Here is a 20,540-nt window from a genome sequence, read left to right as displayed (position 1 = left end):
ACAACTACAGAGCTGTTTCTACCTGCTGTAATGTTTTCACATGCTGTCTTTTACCAGGCTATAGTGCCAAGCTAAAAAAACTGGATAAGGGCTTCCTAAAGGCTTCATATGCATGCCAGTAACCGGGCATATACAAAATGTGTTCTTTTAGTCTGATCTTGGGTTTCCAATCTTTTTCTACCGAATAGCGTCGTACAGCAGAACGGTGCCTAGATAACCAGACCTGACTGAAAATAAGTTCCTCCGACCACAGCGCTCACGAAACAGCGAACGCGTACAATGTCAGAGAGATGTAGAAATTTATTTTCACTACCTCAGTCATGTTCTCTGACATGAGTCTTGGCGCATGTATTACAGCGCAAACAAGGAAGCGGGCGCCAATATATCGTGAGTGCACTCGCGTGAGAATTACAGTCAGCGAGGGCGAATGCGAACCGTTGCTTCTCGCCCTTGGTGCTCGAGACACGCCGCCAGCGCATCTAAAAACTAACGAGAAGATTGCACCCACGCCCGCAATGCGTAGCCTGTTATCAAACCCACGCCGCGCACGCCGTTCGAGGCGGCCGTGGTTTAATTATCGTAAACGTGAAGCACAGTACACCAAACATAACAAGCGAGCAGGTAACAAAAGAGAAAAAGGTACGGTACTCACAGAACATATGCGAGAAGCAGCAGTGGGTTCCCAGCAGTCTCGCTTTACTTGTGCCAGCCAACGTTTTCTTCGGTTGGAGTCAGCCGGGAAACGAAACATCCGTGTGCCCTTCCTGCAGTGGTTCGAGCACTGCGGAACGCAACACCCAGGCATTGCTGCTGTGTAAGCTTCCTGGCGCACTTAGTGCAACAACCGACAACATATGACTGTCCCACTCAACGATGAACGGCGATGAAGACGCAACTGCTGCAGCAGCTAATGCGCGCCTATGCACGGCGGGGAACAAGATGGCGCGGCGTCTTCCCGTAACCATGACAACACACGCACTGGCAACATGGGTCTTAGCGGGAGGCGGCATGTGCTGTGTCAAAGGAAGTCACCACCCTAAGCCGGGAGGGGGCGCGACATGTAGGCTCCCTACAAGTTCTGGACTCACTGCCTCATCTAGTGGAGGCTGCTGAAACTATATTTAAAAGAAGTGCTGAAACCTCTCAATAGGTGGAAGCACATCACAAGAATGATTCCGGTTTCCTTCTGCTTCGTACGAGCCCTTTAGAGTCGAGCACTATGTGGGACGTATGTGTCCCACTGTCCCACAAAGGGTTAAGCAATCTACCTGCAAAAGGGACGATTTATTTGCAGTAATAAAAAAACGATTAATAGCAAACTCAAACACTATTTGCGTTGGCGGATTGTATTTAAAAAATACTTACCTTTGCAACTTTGAACAGAGGGCACATGCAAAGCAACAACTTCTTGCCATGTGCTAGGTCTTGTTTGTCTCTCCATGTATTTTACAAAGTAGTATGCAAGATTGATGACAACTTGAATTGTCTGAAGCAGCCCTACTGACTGCAGGGGTCCAAGCTTTACTCGTATTCTGCCTGCTTAAAATCTAATTTATTTGAAATAAATTAAACTAATCGCAAATAAAAAACATTAGTTAGTGTGGCACAATTTATTAAAGAAAATTCGTACCTATGCAACATTTAACAGGGGGCACTTGCAACGCTGCAACTTCTTGATAACGTCTATTTTAGGCATAGAGGTTTCTCCACCTGTTATACAAACATTTATGCAAGAGAGATGACATGCTAAATTTCCTGAAGCAACATGCCCGCAAAAATTGCATTTTAATTTGCATTATAAAAAGAAACTAATCGCAAAATTAAACGCAACCATTACTCATGTTGGCGCATGGATTGAATAGAGTACTTCAGTCTTTATTCCGGGTCTTTCGGTTATGTGCGCTTGTAACTACGACGCTGCCAAGCTGTTTCAATTCCCGCTAATGAATTTTCACGGCCAAATCTCAACAAAACTTTCTCTGTCCTGTGTTCGTCCCTTTATTTAATACGCCTCTACTGTATGGGACACTGCACAGCAATTGGAGCAAATTCACAACAGGGCAGCAAGATTCGTCTCGGGCAGGTACGGCCGGGCGCAGAGATAGTTGTACAGAAATGAATAATATTGTCTTGACGTGGAAGCCCCGCCGCGGTGGCTCAGCGGTTAGGGCGCTCGACTAGTGATCCGGAGTTCCCGGTTTCGAACCCGACCGTGCCGGCTGCGTTTTTATGGAGGCAAAACGCTAAGGCGCCCGTGTGCTGTCGATGTCAGTGCACGTTAAAGATCCCCAGGTGGTCGAAATTATTCCGGAGCCCTCCACTAGAGCACCTCATTCTTCATTTCTTCTTTCACTCCCTCCTTATCCCTTCCCTTACAGCGCTGTTCAGGTGTCTAACGATATATGAGACAGATACTGCGCCATTTCCTTTCCCCTAAACCAATTATTATTATTATTATTATTGACGTGGGAAAGTCTTGCTGCTTCTAAACGACATGACCATTCTTGTAAAATTTGCGAGTACCGTCCCAGGACGAACTTGTTCGCGAATTCATTTTTTGTTGAAACTGTGCAACAGTGGAATCGACTTTCGGAGGTTCTAGTGTGCACTGTAAACGAAGACGTTTTTTTTTTTTTTTGCCAATCCGTGAATCCGGGACCCTGCTATACTGCTATAACACCTTCGGGCAATGCGGGGTAATTCTTGATTAAAAATTCAAGTGCGAACTTTTCGGAGTGCGTCGTCTGTTCGCGCTTAAGTTTGGGCAGTGGTTTAGGACGCTTCATTCACTCGCTGCAAGTTGGCCTGTTATATATTGTCGCAGCGCGACTGCTACAGCGCGGAGCTGAATATTTGATGTACGTACAGTACAGTACCAGCAACCGCTGCCCATTACGAGCGACCGCTTTTTGTAACAGAATGGCTGCGAAGAGAGCTTATATCATGCAAATCCTTGGAGGAATATCGGTAGTTTTTCAACACCTGTTGCGCCGGTTCAGTGGTACGTAGGAGCGCTCGAGGCGACTGAGCCGACGACTCTGGTTCAATAACGCGGCCGCGCCTTTCAATGAAGGCGAAAGGCAGGCGTGTGCTGTGAAATATCAGACTTACGGGTGGTCGAAATTAATCCAGATCCCTTCACTACGGCGTCCCTCACCGACAATGTGTCGCTTCGTGACGTGTCCCACAATTTACAATTTTTTTCACATTTTCTAGTCTTTGTAGAGCTTTCATGTGCACTGCATCGGAGCTGCAAGGGTTTCTTGTCGCGCGGTATCACGTGAGCTGCCTTTGGCTGCAAGCAATTGGTACACCGCATTTTAGTTTCTGTGCTAAAATTGGCACATGCGGCACGTTGAATTCTTCCTCTTGAAAGTTTTGTGTGCTTACCAGCTTCACGACCTTTCCTATGCACACAGTCTGCTTTCCTGTCGGTACATGCCCCTGTCAGAATTAACTGCTTTTGTTCAATATTTGCTATGGCTTAGGGCATATTTAGTGCAGAAACTTCCATGATAAACAACTGTCTCAAGCTACTAAATTTCAATGCGGCTGTAATACAAAAATGCAACTGCATGACAAATGTCTTGCATTTTCAGTGCTACTGTTTTCTTCCTGATTGCACATGTTATGCCTCAGCGAGCATGCACCGAGACTATGTGGCTGAAAACCTCTACTAATGCGCGTCCAGGGCCTTATGGGCAAGTGACACAGCAACTATGCCAATGTCCACTTACTGAAGCTTTATTGCATGCATGAGAACCTTGCTCACACACACGCAGAATTAAACAAACATAAATATGCACTGCAATTCATTTCAGAGCCTGCATGGTGGTGCGGAACATTGCATGCCATATGTATATCCGTTGCAGCTCTGAATGTTAAGAATTCCCGTTTTTGAATTCCCAATGCTGGTTGCTACATTCCGTAGATAAAAAAGAAAGTACTAAAATAAGTGCTTTGTTTTGTGGGGTCTTTAGAAATATCCAGTAGATTCAGAATGTAATATCAGTGTTGCTTCCCATCAAGGCAGAGAGGCCTTGCAGAGGTAAAAGAATATCGGTTTGCGAGTTGCACAGTGAATTATACATTCATCTTTTTTCCACGGTGTTAATTTGTTTGAAAATGTTTGAGATGTTGTTAAAGTAAAAAACCTTTTCACATGGGTAATTGCTGTTTGTACCCCAACAGAATTATCTCTTCTTGGTTTCCATGTGCTGTCTGGGGAAGCTAACTGCCATTCTTTAAATTATATGCGTGCTGAATATGGCTGATATACTGTGACATTTCTTTTCTGTTAGGTAAGCTTCAATAGGAAAATTAATCTTCAGACAATGGACACGATGTGAGCAAAATTACAAGCTGTCACTACAAAATAATCTTCTGTATACCGTATACTTCTCTTAATCTGGCAAAGGATATCTTGGCAATCAATTATGGCTGATATACTGTGACATTTCTTTTCTGTTAGGTAAGCTCCAGTAGGAAAATGAATCTTCGGACAATGGACACGATGTGAGCAAAATTACAAGCTGTCACTACAATATAATCTTCTGTATACCGTATACTTCTCTTAATCTGGCAAAGGATATCTTGGCAATCAAATAATGTCCTTTGAATATCAATCTGTGCAGGGAATGTTGCCTCCACAAACTTCGAGTTCTGTTCAAACACCAGAAAAGAGAAAACAAGGGGTGGTAACTAAGGCAGGCCGGCAAGGTTAACCTGAAAACAACATACAACACCAGAGCTTTCACATGTGTATGTGAATGGCTTATTTCTGGCATGTTTTTATTACTGCAACCTATTTGCAGCGCATAGGTAAGGGGTCTTGAGTGACTGGATCAGCTTGATTTTAGACCCATGACTCTTGCTAACACACTTAAAACATTTGTATGCCTTTTTTTATCAATAAACCAATCAATTTTTTAGTGTGTGTGTCCTCCACATCAAGCTGAGAGAGCCCCTGCCAGATCTCTCGGCTTGGAAATGGGTGTCCAGCAACACAAGCAACGGCGAGTGCAAAGGAAATTTTTTTTCCTACACCTCAGTGCGAGCTTCCTGCATTTTTGTTACCCCTGAAGAAAGTACACGTGGCTGGAACCGAGCAGCTTGTGATTGTAGAAGGTGACTAAATTTTGATTCTGCTTTATAGGTTGACACTCCGGAGAAAGCTTTCTTGAGAGCACGTGCAGCAAAGTTTGCCTCGGAGCACATAAAGACTCGAAAGCGGATCAAGCGGCTGCAGCAGTCTAGAAGACCCCAGAAAAAAAAAAATGCTTGAAGAATTGAAGGCTGTGATTCAAATGCTACAGAGGCAAAATATCGTGCTGAAGGATCAGGTGGCTGTGCTTGACACCCTTGGAATAGCCAATCAACACCTCCCTAAAAAACAGATATCCAAGCGCCCTAGCCGGGATGTGCAGAGGCAATTTTCACCTCAGCTCAGGGCCTTTGCGCTGTCACTCAATTTCTACTCGCCACAAGCATACAATTACGTGAGACAGGTCTTCGACACCTGCTTGCCCCACCAAAGAACACTGCGAGAGTGGTATCAGACTGTAGATGGCAATGCTGGCTTTTCAACTGAGGCATTCAATGCTCTAAAAATGAAATGCACCGAGATGAGCAGCCGAGGCCACCAAACTGTATGCAGTCTGATGACTGATGAAATGTCAGTCAGGCAGCAGGTTCAGTGGAACAGGGGCAATTCTGAGGGGTTTGCTGACAAGGGCACTGGAGTTGATGGTGACTGCCTGCCACAGGCAAAAGCTGCTTTTTGTTGTAATGGCAGTAGCCATTAACGGACGGTGGAAGCTGCCGCTCGGATACTTTTTAGTAGATGGTCTTCTCGGCGAGCAGCGAGCTGATCTAGTTATATACACAAAGCTTGCTTCTTGCCCACGATGCTAAGGCAATGGTTGTAGCTCTAACAGACGATGGAGCTCCAGCAAATACAGCCATGTCAGAGGAGCTGGGCTGCAGCTTCAAAAATGTAGACCAACTGAAGCCGACATTCTCTCATCCTGCCACCCAAAAACCAGCGGCAGCATTTCTTGACCCTTGTCATATGTTAAAACTTGTCACAAATGCTCTAGCGCACAAAAAATCAACAAGGGAAACACGGTGGCATGGCAGCATATTGAGCGGCTACATAGTTTGCAACAAAAAGATGGGCTTCACTTGGCCAACAAGCTGCACTGAGCGCATATTCAATGGCAGAGGCAGCCGAGGAAGGTCAGGTGTGCGGCCCAAGTTATGAGCACTTCTGTGGCCACAGCACTTGCTGAATGTCGAGTGCTCAAAGTAGAAGGTTTTGCCGACTCACAGCCAAGTGAAGAATTTTTGAGGTGCATTAACAATACCTTTGATGCGTTGAATTGAAGGTCCATACAGCAAAACGGATTCAAGAAAGTTTTAAATGAGTGAAATTTCAAAGATGTTGAAGCCATGTTTAGAGCCTCCATCATTTACCTGTCATCACTGAGCAAGTCTACCAGTGGCCACAGCATGATTGAGACGGCACAAAAAACGGGATTTTTAGATTTCACCACATGTATGAAAAGCTTACTTGCACTCTACAATTTCACTGTCATGGAAAAGAAAGTCCTCAATATATATAGGCACACAAAATTTGTCAAGACTGCCTGGAACTTTTTTTCGGACTTATCAGGTCCCACAGAGGCCACAACGACCACCCAACTATTGTACAATTTCGTGCTGCTTTCAGAAAAGTAGTAGTTCACAATGAGCTCGGTGATGTAGCAACAGGGAACTGCTTGCCTTTAGAAACTGCAGCAATCTTGTCGTGCGGTAGTGCTATTATTGCTTCAGCAACTGAGACACTAAACGCGTCAAAAGGCAGGAGGCGCATCTTGGATGCGGACACTGCTGCGCAGCACCAAATAGCCAGAGATCACGACTGTATCTCACATCCAGAGCATAATACTGAATGGGGAGACAGAGTAGTGACGTACCTGGCTGGTTACGTTTCACACAAGTTGCATACTAAGCTGATGTGTGACCAGTGCGCGGTAGCGTTGTTTGCATCTCGACCACAGGGTGACACATACTCTTTCATTCAGAGAAAAAGTAGCGGAGTGCTGAGCTACCCATCAGAGAGTGTAATTAAAATCCGTCGTAAATCTGAGTCTCTTGTTCGATTGCCATTGCACGGTAGAAGCCTGTCATCAAGAACTTTGTTAACTAACCTTGTGCATGAAGTTTTGGTTTCATTCCAGCAAAGATCTGTTTCTGGAGCTTCATGGCCACATGTTTCCGCTTGAGAATCATTATGTCCTTCTAGTGCAGAGCATTGCAGGGTGCTTTTTAAACATAGGCTCTATCACGTAGGCAAGAAGGTCACAGAAAGCTTCCAGGATAGCCATGTGCGACAAATTTTTAGGAAGCTTACCCAGTTTAAGGGCCAGTAGCGGGCATATAGCTACCGAGTTTCTTTCCGAAACTGTGAGGCAAAAGAATGCATGTCCAGTGGAGCATCATTTGGGAGAGAGGGGGAAGGGGTTATCATCATTTCAGGAGGGTTCTGGCTATGTACTGCGGCCAGTAGTTTAATCTTGCAATAGTCATAAGTCCTCAGTCTGAATCCTCTGCTAGTTTTTGCAGATAAATGTTTTGGTCAGCTAACACTCGTCAATGACTGGTTAGTAAACCCTGAATCACCCCTTTTTTTGTGCATAGCATTTAGCATGTATATTTAACTATTGTTTGATTGCACGCTGATAATGTAAATAATGCCTCCTATATTTGCTTACTGGCCGTATTGGTTGGTCAAGAGCCCAAATAAATGTTTCTGACTATGCAACATGGTGTCACTGCTCTACTTTCACTATTATACATTTGGACATGCACAAAACTGTGTAAACAGGCCCTGCAGGCCAGGACGAACTGATGAAATCCTTTCAACAAGAGGTGGAGACTAAGGTAGGTCAACGGGGCCTCTTGCTTATATGACCAAGAAGAACCATTTCCACCTTAGTTCCTGCAGCAATATCTTGGGGATTTGTAAACAAGGTTGAGAAAGGTGGTGCAAGTTGCACAGCTAGGTCGTATCGGCTACGCTGTATCGTTTATTCTGAACGTGCATATATGTTAGCCAAGTTGATATTTATCGGCTGACTGAGAATACCGACTAGGTGAGCACCGTTGAAGTTATGCTGCAGAATAACTGTATGACAGAGCTAGGTTTGGTCCGACCGCGTAGCTGCGGGGTTAACAATTAATAGCCCCATGCTACTGAAGCTGAGCTGCATGCGCGCGTATTGTACAGGGTTCATGTGCTCTCGCGTGCATGGCAGCGGCGCATTCAGAGAGGTTTTTCACTTAATCTATATATACATAGTTTTGCAGTGCTAAACTCGCACTGTGCGAATACTACTTGGGGGGGGCCACCTGCGCTCCGGACGACACGGATTTATAAGCTTGGTATATACTGTCGTATAACATCTCTCGAGTGAAATTCCAGCGAGAATAAGCGAGCGTAACAGAGAGAAGCATTTTACGGTGAGCGTTTAGCGTTGCAGCAGTCGGTACTGCGCAATTAATATATACACCAAAGCGCAAGGTGATCCATTTCAGACACACAAGATCGAGCGAATGCAATGGGATCAAGTGCAGAGCGCTGAGCCGTTGCGGGCTGCAGTGGCCGGACGACCGTTATTTTAAGGGTTTCGAGAAATAAGGTGTCTCGAAACCGCGCAGCCCGCCGCAGTCGTTCCCCTCGCACGGGCGTAGAGCCCGGCAGCCCTTCCGACGCCGAGGAATACGATCGCAAAAGCGTGCCGCTCGGTGTTATTCTACGCCTGCTACGCAAACTTCCTTTTGACACACAGCAGGGCAACGTGGAAAACGCTGAAAGCCTCTGCGTGTCTGCATAGTTCGAAAGGATGCAGTAGGCTGCTGCAGAAAACGACGGCTCGGTGCCGCACAGCCCGATCGCTCCGCATCACTGCACTAGCTTTGAAGAGAAAAATTTCCGCTAAACGGCGATTCGACACATCCAGAAGAAATCGTCAATGAGTGCGTACCGCTGCGAGGCGAGGCGAGGCGACTTTCAGACGCAAGGCAAAGCCGAGCACATCACCTCGAAAGCCCACTCGCCGCCACCGAAAAAAAAACTCGGGCTACTCGCACCCACCGCTCTCTGGCCCTTTGCAATAATGACGCAGTACGCTGTTGTTAGTGGCCCGATTTTTCATAGCAAAAACGACAACGTTGCTAATGGCCCGACTTTCTAAGCCTAAATTTTGGCGGTACTTCCACCACATTTTTAACACTGCAGTGCCTGCTGACACGCTGACACGGGAGTGTCACCAGGCTCTGCCTTTTAACTGTCGTAAGTGGTTCTGGTTGTTGGCGAAAAATTTGTGTGCAGGGCGTGCAACTGTTTCTTGGAGAACACCTTCACTGCACTGCACAGGGTTAGGGGAGGAGAGTTAAAGATATAGAATAGAGGACGGGTCAGAAGGCGGAAAGGGCGGCAAGTGCACGGCAGAATGCGGCACGAAAAGCGCGATACACAGGCACGAAAAACAGTGGGCGGGCACACATTGCGAAGCGCGCACTGGTGTGAGTCAGAAGACGCCCATGCACTCATTGATCACAGTATGTTTCTTACTGCAGGAGGAGGGGAAGTGGAGACGCCAAAGAGTCTCTGGAAAGGGGTTTGCGGGCACACACAAAGTAGCGCGCGATGGTGAAAATTCAGCACACTGGGGCACAATGCACAGAAGGTTTGTGTTCACAGCACGCAGCACAAAGCACTTGGGTGACACTAGATGCGCCTGCGAAGGCCTGCCTCATCGACGAAGGAGACGAGAGCGGACAGGGCAGCTTTCCTTTTGTGTGGCGATGCCTCAGGGAAGACTGGGTCGCCGGCAGTGGCAGAGGGCAGGCCGAGCTTGCTGTATTCGGCGCGCATTAGGGAGCGCACGTTAGCATGAACGGGGCACTCACAGAGCAGGTGCTCAACTGTTTCTGTCTCTCCGCAGTCAATACAGTTTCTGTCGGCCTCTCCCATGAGGCAGTGGCGTCGGTCTGCCGTGAAGACACAACCAATCCTGATGTGCAGGAGTAAAGAGTATGCCGCGCGTCCGAAGGCAGTGTACGGGACAGGCCTTGGGAGCTTGCCGGATGCGACGCGGGGGTCTGGGTGGCAAAGTGCAACCTTGTGGCGCAGTATGTGACGCGCTGCGTCATAGGCCGAGATAGCCTCACAAACTGGAGCTGCTGGGTTGGAGTGGACTGCCTTGGCGAGTCGGTCAGCAGCTTCGTTTCCTGGCACTCCCACATGGGATGGCACCCACTGCAACAAAATATCACAGCCGCGCGCACTGAGCGTACACAGATTGGGGTGTCGCTGCATAAAGATTACGCGTTATAAATATACATGGTTTGCATGTGACGTCACGTCCGGCGGCGCGCGCTGCGGCGGACATGTTGGTGCAGTCTGTGCGGAGTCGGTGGAGTGCGTATCGCACGCGTTTCCTCGCTAGTGGTAACACGTGCAATTTTGTTGCCTTTTGTGTGGCATGCCGCCGCTTCTCAGTAAGCAGCCTTTAGACGCTACCTACCGCTTAGATCTTACGGGGTCGGAGCGGGTTCAGTATGCGGAAAAAGTGCGTCTCTGCGATAATATCGACCCGTTCATGCTGCGGCCGGGAACGGACACAAGCGATGTCGACATATTTCCAGAGATTTGTTACGGTGACATCGTCAATTACCTTGTTTTTTCTGCAAGCTTTCTGACCCTTGAAGAAATGAAGGCGTTTAAGTCCACCGAGGCGCATAATTATTTCACTAGCGGCTGGGTGAAGGGACTGTCGGCAAAACAGCTGCAAGGGGACAAGGTGCTTCTACTTGGAGAGGTAAGCCGCAGGGCATTGATCTTTGTAAGGATTAGAGTAAAGAAATAACGGTTATTAAATCCACAAGTGACTGAGTGTAAGCAATCACTCAGTAAAGTTTTAAAAAGAACTGTTTACAAACTGTCAGGCTAGTGATTCATTTCTTCATATGTACTGAACCTGGACGACTTCAGATTAAATCACGAGTTATTCTATTTTTATGGGCATATGAAAGGAACCGTTGCTGGTTTATCTTAGTTTGGAAACCCAACAAGTTATTGCGCAAAAAAGAAACGGTCATGCGTGGAGAAATTGTTATCGCTCGCTACAGATTTGTCGACCAACAATTTAGGTCTCGCCTGTCGCGTCGCGCACTATGGCCCGCATTAAGTGATCAAGCTCATCGCTGTTGCCGTTTTCGACGGTCCGGTAGCGCGACAAGATCGACAGTGACGTGTGCCTTCGCAGTGATGTGCCCAATGTTAATTTGGATTCGTAGCCTCCATTGTTCCCGACTCCTCAGCCTGACACTCCGCTTGAGCCACGCGTTTCTGGGTCCGTCGTCTTGCCGCGCGAGCGTGGCGACCGGGATCACCACGTTTTGCGCTGTAGCCGAGCAAAAGCGTAGGGGCCCAGTCCGGGTCCTTCTCCTCCCACAGTTTTGATGGTCTGCCTACAAAATGCAAGAAAAATTTGTTTAAAATGAGATTTTCCGCTATGCTTTAACGTCATGCACCTAAATAAACACTGTGCATATGCAACGGACTTACCTTTTACGAAGTGGGCGCCGCAAACACGTATGCCCGTCCTTTCGGTGTTGAGATCGGCACGTTTTATACGAGCCAGCCACACCTCCCGTCGCTTCGCGCATAAAGCTTTCGTACGGTCACCTTAACGCTCGATGACCTTTGGAAGACGAAAAAAGTTTGTGTTTGTTGATTTCGCCCAACAAGTGCGGTTGGAGCATCCAACAACAGCGCAGATAACCATCGCAACACCGTCGAAGTACACCGTACGCGCGAATTGCATCAAGTGCACCACGGCCGCTGCGACAGCACCAACATGGCGGAACAGTATCCCAGGGTTCCCAGCTACGACGTCAGTGCAAGCCATGTATTAGGCAACAGCGCGCGGTGACGGCCGAGAGCACGGTGTAAGAATAGATAGGTGTACCAACGGCGCCGCTTGTCTTATGCTCCGGACGTTGCGCGAGGAATCTCGCAGTTTTGCAGAGTGCTGATAGATGGCGGCACACAACAACAACAAGGCCTTGGGTGTCTCAAACCAGCGCCGGGTGGAGACAACTTAAGAGACTCCGCCATATTGAATCCCAACTGGCCTCTGCCATGTACCGACAAATGCTCGACTGGTAGCCTAGTGTAGCTATCATTGCAAAATGCCATTCAAGTTAAAGCACTTTGAAGCGCAAGCATTATTTACTTTGGCGGATTTGATGTAAAAAAAACTTACCTTTGCAACATTGAACAGAGGGCACTTCCAAAGCAACAACTTCTTGCAATGTGCTATGTTGTGTTTGTTTTTCCATTGGTATATTAAGTTGAATGCAAGAGATATGAGATGTTTAATTGTTTGAAGCAACCCAGCTAACAGCCGGAGTACAAACGTCCCACGTATCTATCTGCCTAAATTTTTTTTTAGTTTCCATAAGTAAAAACAAACTAATAGTAACATAAAAACAGACAATATGTTCGGTAATACGTACCTTTGCAACTTTTATCAGAGGCCACTAGCAGGACTACAACTTCGTACTAAGGGTTATTTTTGTTTTGTTTCTCCATATGTTATACAAATTTCTCTTCAAGAGAGATGACAAGCCAAATTGCCTTAAGCAATCTACCTGCGAAAGGGACGATTTATTTGCAGTAATAAAAACACGATTAATAGCAAACTCAAACACTATTTGCGTTGGCGGATTGTATTTAAAAAATACTTACCTTTGCAACTTTGAACAGAGGACACATGCAAAGCAACAACTTCTTGCCATGTGCTAGGTCCTGTTTGCCTCTCCATGTATTTTACAAAGTAGTATGCAAGATTGATGACAACTTAAATTGTCTGAAGCAGCCCTACTGACTGCAGGGGTCCAAGCTTTACTCGTATTCTGCCTGCCTAAAATCTAATTTATTTGAAGTAAATTAAACTAACCGCAAATAAAAACAAACATTTGTTAGTGTGGCACACTTTAATAAAAAACTTCGTACCTATGCAACATTTAACAGGGGGCACTTGTAACGCTGCAACTTCTTGCTAATGTCTATTTTATGCATAGAGGTTTCTCCACCTGTTATACAAACTTTTATGCAAGAGAGATGACATGCTAAATTCCCTGAAGCAACATGCCCGCAAAAATTGCATTTTAATTTGCATTATAAAAAGAAACTAATCGCAAAATTAAACGCAACCATTACTCATGTTGGCGCATGGATTGAATAGAGTACTTCAATCTGTATTCCGGGTCTTTCGGTTATGTGCGCTTGTAACTACGACGCTGCCAAGCTGTTTCAATTCCCGCCAATGAATTTTCACGGCCAAATCTCAACAAAACTTTCTCTGTCCTGTGTTCGTCCCTTTATTTAATACGCCTCTACTGTATGGGACACTGCACAGCAATTGGAGCAAATTCACAACAGGGCAGCAAGATTCGTCTCGGGCAGGTACGGCCGGGCGCAGGGATAGTTGTACAGCAATTAATAATGTCTTGTCGTGGAAGCCCCGCCGCGGTGGCTCAGCGGTTAGGGCGCTCGACTACTGATCCGGAGTTCCCGGTTTCGAACCCGACCGTGCCGGCTGCGTTTTTATGGAGGCAAAACGCTAAGGCGTCCGTGTGCTGTGCGATGTCAGTGCACGTTAAAGATCCCCAGGTGGTCGAAATTATTCCGGAGCCCTCCACTAGAGCACCTCATTCTTCATTTCTTCTTTCACTCCCTCCTTATCCCTTCCCTTACAGCGCTGTTCAGGTGTCTAACGATATATGAGACAGATATTGCGCCATTTCCTTTCCCCTAAACCAATTATTATTATTATTATTATTATTATTATTATTATTATTATTATTGACGTGGGAAAGTCTTGCTGCTTCTAAACGACATGACCATTCTTGTAAAATTTGCGAGTACCGTCCCAGGACGAACTTGTTCGCGAATTCATTTTTTGTTGAAACTGTGCAACAGTGGAACCGACTTTCGGAGGTTTTAGTGTGCGCTGTAAACGAAGACGTTTTTTTTTTTTGCCAATCCGTGAATCCGGGACCCTGCTATACTGCTATAACACCTTCGGGCAATGCGGGGTAATTCTTGATTAAAAATTCAAGTGCGAACTTTTCGGAGTGCGTCGTCTGTTCGCGCTTAAGTTTGGGCAGCTGTGGTTTAGGACGCTTCATTCACTCGCTGCAAGTTGGCCTGTTATATATTGTCGCAGCGCGACTGCTACAGCGCGGAGCTGAATATTTGATGTACAGTACAGTACCAGCAACCGCTGCCCATTACGAGCGACCGCTTTTTGTAACAGAATGGCTGCGAAGAGAGCTTATATCATGCAAATCCTTGGAGGAATATCGGTAGTTTTTCAACACCTGTTGCGCCGGTTCAGTGGTACGTAGGAGCGCTCGAGGCGACTGAGCCGACGACTCGGGTTCAATAACGCGGCCGCGCCTTTCGATGAAGGCGAAAGGCAGGAGTGTGCTGTGAAATATCAGACTTACGGGTGGTCGAAATTAATCCAGATCCCTTCACTACGGCGTCCCTCACCGAAAATGTGTCGCTTCGTGACGTGTCCCGGAATTTACAATTTTTTTTCACATTTTCTAGTCTTTGTAGAGCTTTCATGTGCACTGCATCGGAGCTGCAAGGGTTTCTTGCCCCGCGGTATCACGTGAGCTGCCTTTGGCTGCAAGCAATTGGTACACCGCATTTTACTTTCTGTGCTAAAATTGGCACATGCGGCACGTTGAATTCTTCCTCTTGAAAGTTTTGTGTGCTTACCAACTTCACGACCTTTCCTAGGCACACAGTCTGCTTTCCTGTCGGTACATGCCCCTGTCAGAATTAACTGCTTTTTTTTCAATATTTGCTATGGCTTAGGGCATATTTAGTGCAGAAACTTCCATGATAAACAACTGTCTCAAGCTACTAAATTTCAATGCGGCTGTAATACAAAAATGCAACTGCATGACAAATGTCTTGCATTTTCAGTGCTACTGTTTTCTTCCTGATTGCACATGTTATGCCTCAGCGAGCATGCACCGAGACTATGTGGCTGAAAACCTCTACTAATGCGCGTCCAGGGCCTTATGGGCAAGTGACACAGCAACTATGCCAATGTCCACTTACTGAAGCTTTATTGCATGTATGAGAACCTTGCTCACACACACGCAGAATTAAACGAACATAAATATGCACTGTAATTCATTTCAGAGCCTGCATGGTGGTGCGGAACATTGCATGCCATATGTATATCCGTTGCAGCTCTGAATGTTAAGAATTCCCGTTTTTGAATTCCCAATGCTGGTTGCTACATTACGTAGATAAAAAAGAAAGTACTAAAATAAGTGCTTTGTTTTGTGGGGTCTTTAGAAATATCCAGTAGATTCAGAATGTAATATCAGTGTTGCTTCCCATCAAGGCAGAGAGGCCTTGCAGAGGTAAAAGAATATCGGTTTGCGAGTTGCACAGTGAATTATACATTCTTCTTTTTTCCATGGTGTTAATTTGATTGAAAATGTTTGAGATGTTGTTAAAGTAAAAAACCTTTTCACATGGGTAATTGCTGTTTGTACCCCAACAGAATTACCTCTTCTTGGTTTCCATGTGCTGTATGGGGCAGCTAACTGCCATTCTTTAAATTATATGCGTGCTGATTATGGCTGATATACTGTGACATTTCTTTTCTGTTAGGTAAGCTTCAATAGGAAAATTAATCTTCAGACAATGGACACGATGTGAGCAAAATTACAAGCTGTCACTACAAAATAACCTTCTGTATACCGTATACTTCTCTTAATCTGGCAAAGGATATCTTGGCAATCAAATAATGCCCTTTGAATATCAATCTGTGCAGGGAATGTTGCCTCCATAAACTTCGAGTTCTGTTCAAACACCAGAAAAGAGAAAACAAGCGGTGGTAAGTAAGGCAGGCAGGCAAGGTTAACCTGAAAACAACATACAACACCAGAGCTTTCACATGTGTATGTGAATGGCTTATTTCTGGCATGTTTTTATTACTGCAACCTATTTACAGCGCATAGGTAAGGGGTCTTGAGTGACTGGATCAGCTTGATTTTACACCCATGACTCTTGCTAACACACTTAAAACATTTGTATGCCTTTTTTTTATCAATAAACCAATAAATTTTTTAGTGTGTGTGTCCTCCACATCAAGCTGAGAGAGCCCCTGCCAGATCTCTCGGCTTGGAAATGGGTGTCCAGCAACACAAGCAACGGCGAGTGCAAAGGAAATTTTTTTTCCTACACCTCAGTGCGAACTTCCTGCATTTTTGTTACCCCTGAAGAAAGTACACGTGGCTGGAACCGAGCAGCTTGTGATTGTAGAAGGTGACTAAATTTTGATTCTGCTTTATAGGTTGACACTCCGGAAAAAGCTTTCTTGAGAGCACGTGCAGCAAAGTTTGCCTCGGAGCACATAAAGACTCGAAAGCGGATCAAGCGGCTGCAGCAGTCTAGAAGACCCCAGAAAAAAAAAAAACGCTTGAAGAATTGAAGGCTGTGATTCAAATGCTACAGAGGCAAAATATCGTGCTGAAGGATCAGGTGGCTGTGCTTGACAACCTTGGAATAGCCGATCAACACCTCCCTAAAAAACAGATATCCAAGCGCCCTGGCCGGGATGTGCCGAGGCAGTTTTCACCTGAGCTCAGGGCCTTTGCGCTGTCACTCAATTTCGACTCGCCACAAGCATACAATTACGTGAGACTGGTCTTCGACACCTGCTTGGCCCACCAAAGAACACTGCGAGAGTGGTATCAGACTGTAGATGGCAATGCTGGCTTTTCAACTGAGGCATTCAATGCTCTAAAAATGAAATGCACCGAGATGAGCAGCCGAGGCCACCAAACTGTATGCAGTCTGATGACTGATGAAATGTCAGTCAGGCAGGAGGTTCAGTGGAACAGGGGCAATTCTGAGGGGTTTGCTGACAAGGGCACAGGAGTTGATGGTGACTGCCTGCCACAGGCAAAAGCTGCTTTTTGTTGTAATGGCAGTAGCCATTAACGGACGGTGGAAGCTGCCGCTCGGATACTTTTTAGTAGATGGTCTTCTCGGCGAGCAGCGAGCTGATCTAGTTATATACACAAAGCCTGCTTCTTGCCCACGATGCTGGGGCAATGGTTGTAGCTCTAACAGGCGATGGAGCTCCAGCAAATACAGCCATGTCAGAGGAGTTGGGCTGCAGCTTCAAAAATGTAGACCAACTGAAGACGACATTCTCTCATCCTGCCACCCAAAAACCAGCGGCAGCATTTCTTGACCCTTGTCATATGTTAAAACTTGTCACAAATGCTCTAGCGCACAAAAAATCAACAAGGGAAACACGGTGGCATGGCAGCATATTGAGCGGCTACATAGTTTGCAACAAAAAGATGGGCTTCACTTGGCCAACAAGCTGCACTGAGCGCATATTCAATGGCAGAGGCAGCCGAGGAAGGTCAGGTGTGCGGCCCAAGTTATGAGCACTTCTGTGGCCACAGCACTTGCTGAATGTCGAGTGCTCAAAGTAGAAGGTTTTGCCGACTCACAGCCAAGTGAAGAATTTTTGAGGTGCATTAACAATACCTTTGATGCGTTGAATTGAAGGTCCATACAGCAAAACGGATTCAAGAAAGTTTTAAATGAGTGAAATTTCAAAGATGTTGAAGCCATGTTTAGAGCCTCCATCATTTACCTGTCATCACTGAGCAAGTCTACCAGTGGCCACAGCATGATTGAGACGGCACAAAAAACGGGATTTTTAGATTTCACCACATGTATGAAAAGCTTACTTGCACTCTACAATTTCACTGTCATGGAAAAGAAAGTCGTCAAATATATATAGGCACACAAAATTTGTCAAGACTGCCTGGAACTTTTTTTCGGACTTATCAGGTCCCCTAGAGGCCACAACGACCACCCAACTATTGTACAATTTCGTGCTGCTTTCAGAAAAGTAGTAGTTCACAATGAGCTCGGTGATGTAGCAACAGGGAACTGCTTGCCTTTAGAAACTGCAGCAATCTTGTCGTGCGGTAGTGCTATTATTGCTTCAGCAACTGAGACACAAAACGCGTCGAAACGCAGGAGGCGCATCTTGGATGCGGACACTGCTGCGCAGCACCAAATAGCCAGAGATCACGACTGTATCTCACATCCAGAGCATAATACTGAATGGGGAGACAGAGTAGTGACGTACCTGGCTGGTTACGTTTCACACAAGTTGCATACTAAGCTGATGTGTGACCAGTGCGCGGTAGCGTTGTTTGCATCTCGACCACAGGGTGACACATACTCTTTCATTCAGAGAAAAAGTAGCGGAGGGCTGAGCTACCCATCAGAGAGAGAGTGTAATTAAAATCTGTCGTAAATCTGAGTCTCTTGTTCGATTGCCATTGCACGGTAAAAGCCTGTCATCAAGAACTTTGTTAACTAACCTTGTGCATGAAGTTTTGGTTTCATTCCAGCAAAGATCTGTTTCTGGAACTTCATGGCCACATGTTTCCGCTTGAGGATCATTATGTCCTTCTAGTGCAGAGCATTGCAGGGTGCTTTTTAAACATAGGCTCTATCACGTAGGCAAGAAGGTCACAGAAAGCTTCCAGGATAGCCATGTGCGACTAATTTTTAGGAAGCTTACCCAGTTTAAGGGCCAGTAGCGGGCATATAGCTACCGAGTTTCTTTCCAAAACAGTGAGGCAAAGGAATGCATGTCCAGTGGAGCATCATTTGGGAGAGAGGGGGAAGGGGTTATCATCATTTCAGGAGGGTTCTGGCTATGCACTGCGGCCAGTAGTTTAATCTTGCAATAGTCATAAGTCCTCAGTCAGAATCCTCTGCTAGTTTTTGCAGATAAATGTTTCGGTCAGCTAACACTCGTCAATGACTGGTTAGTAAACCCTGAATCACCCCTTTTTTTGTGCATAGCATTTAGCATGTATATTTAACTATTGTTTGATTGCACGCTGATAATGTAAATAATGCCTCCTATATTTGCTTACTGGCCGTATTGGTTGGTCAAGAGCCCAAATAAATGTTTCTGACTATGCAACATGGTGTCACTGCTCTACTTTCACTATTATACATTTGGACATGCACAAAACTGTGTAAACAGGCCCTGCAGGCCAGCACGAACTGATGAAATCCTTTCAACAAGAGGTGGAGACTAAGGTAGGTCAACGGGGCCTCTTGCTTATATGACCAAGAAGAACCATTTCCACCTTAGTTCCTGCAGCAATATCTTGGGGATTTGTAAACAAGGTTGAGAAAGGTGGTGCAAGTTGCACAGCTAGGTCGTATCGGCTACGCTGTATCGTTTATTCTGAACGTGCATATATGTTAGCCAAGTTGATATTTATCGGCTGACTGAGAATACCGACTAGGTGAGCACCGTTGAAGTTATGCTGCAGAATAACTGTATGACAGAGCTAGGTTTGGTCCGACTGCGTAGCTGCGGGGTTAACAATTAATAGCCCCATGCTACTGAAGCTGAGCTGCATGCGCGCGTATTGTACAGGGTTCATGTGCTCTCGCGTGCATGGCAGCGGCGCATTCAGAGAGGTTTTTCACTTAATCTATATATACATAGTTTTGCAGTGCTAAACTCGCACTGTGCGAATACTACTTGGGGGGGCCACCTGCGCTCCGGACGACGCGGATTTATAAGCTTGGTATATACTGTCGTATAACATCTCTGAGTGAAATTCCAGCGAGAATAAGCTAGCGTAACAGAGAGAAGCATTTAACGGTGAGCGTTTAGCGTTGCAGCAGTCGGTACTGCGCAATTAATATATACACCAAAGCGCAAGGTGATCCATTTCAGACACACAAGATCGAGCGAATGCAATGGGATCAAGTGCAGAGCGCTGAGCCGTTGCGGGCTGCAGTGGCCGGACGACCGTTATGTTAAGGGTTTCGAGAAATAAGGTGTCTCGAAACCGCGCAGCCCGCCGCAGTCGTTCCCCTCGCACGGGCGTAGAGCCCGGCAGCCCTTCCGACGCCGAGGAATACGATCGCAAAAGCGTGCCGCTCGGTGTTATTCTACGCCTGCTACGCAAACTTCCTTTTGACACACAGCAGGGCAACGTGGAAAACGCTGAAAGCCTCTGCGTGTCTGCATAGTTCGAAAGGATGCAGTAGGCTGCTGCAGAAAACGACGGCTCGGTGCCGCACAGCCCGATCGCTCCGCATCACTGCACTAGCTTTGAAGAGAAAAATTTCCGCTAAACGGCGATTCGACACATCCAGAAGAAATCGTCAATGAGTGCGTACCGCTGCGAGGCGAGGCGAGGCGACTTTCAGACGCAAGGCAAAGCCGAGCACATCACCTCGAAAGCCCACTCGCCGCCACCGAGAAAAAAACTCGGGCTACTCGCACCCACCGCTCTCTGGCCCTTTGCAATAATGACGCAGTACGCTGTTGTTAGTGGCCCGATTTTTCATAGCAAAAACG

At 46.3% G+C, this 20,540-nt stretch overlaps 1 long non-coding RNA gene across 1 annotated transcript; it reads right to left on the bottom strand.

The window, feature by feature from the left end:
* Positions 1-9,192: 9,192 nt before the first annotated feature.
* Positions 9,193-11,852, bottom strand: LOC144120407 (uncharacterized). Its single transcript, XR_013312437.1, has 2 exons — positions 11,636-11,852; positions 9,193-11,538 (listed from the first exon to the last, which is right to left on the bottom strand). It is a non-coding gene; the product is annotated as an uncharacterized LOC144120407 (long non-coding RNA).
* Positions 11,853-20,540: the final 8,688 nt, after the last annotated feature.

The sequence above is a fragment of the Amblyomma americanum genome, chromosome 2, assembly GCF_052857255.1.
Source record: "Amblyomma americanum isolate KBUSLIRL-KWMA chromosome 2, ASM5285725v1, whole genome shotgun sequence".
Taxonomy (NCBI): domain Eukaryota; kingdom Metazoa; phylum Arthropoda; class Arachnida; order Ixodida; family Ixodidae; genus Amblyomma; species Amblyomma americanum.
The sequence above is the reverse complement of the archived record's forward strand: the minus strand, read 5'-3'. Positions and strand labels throughout refer to the sequence as shown.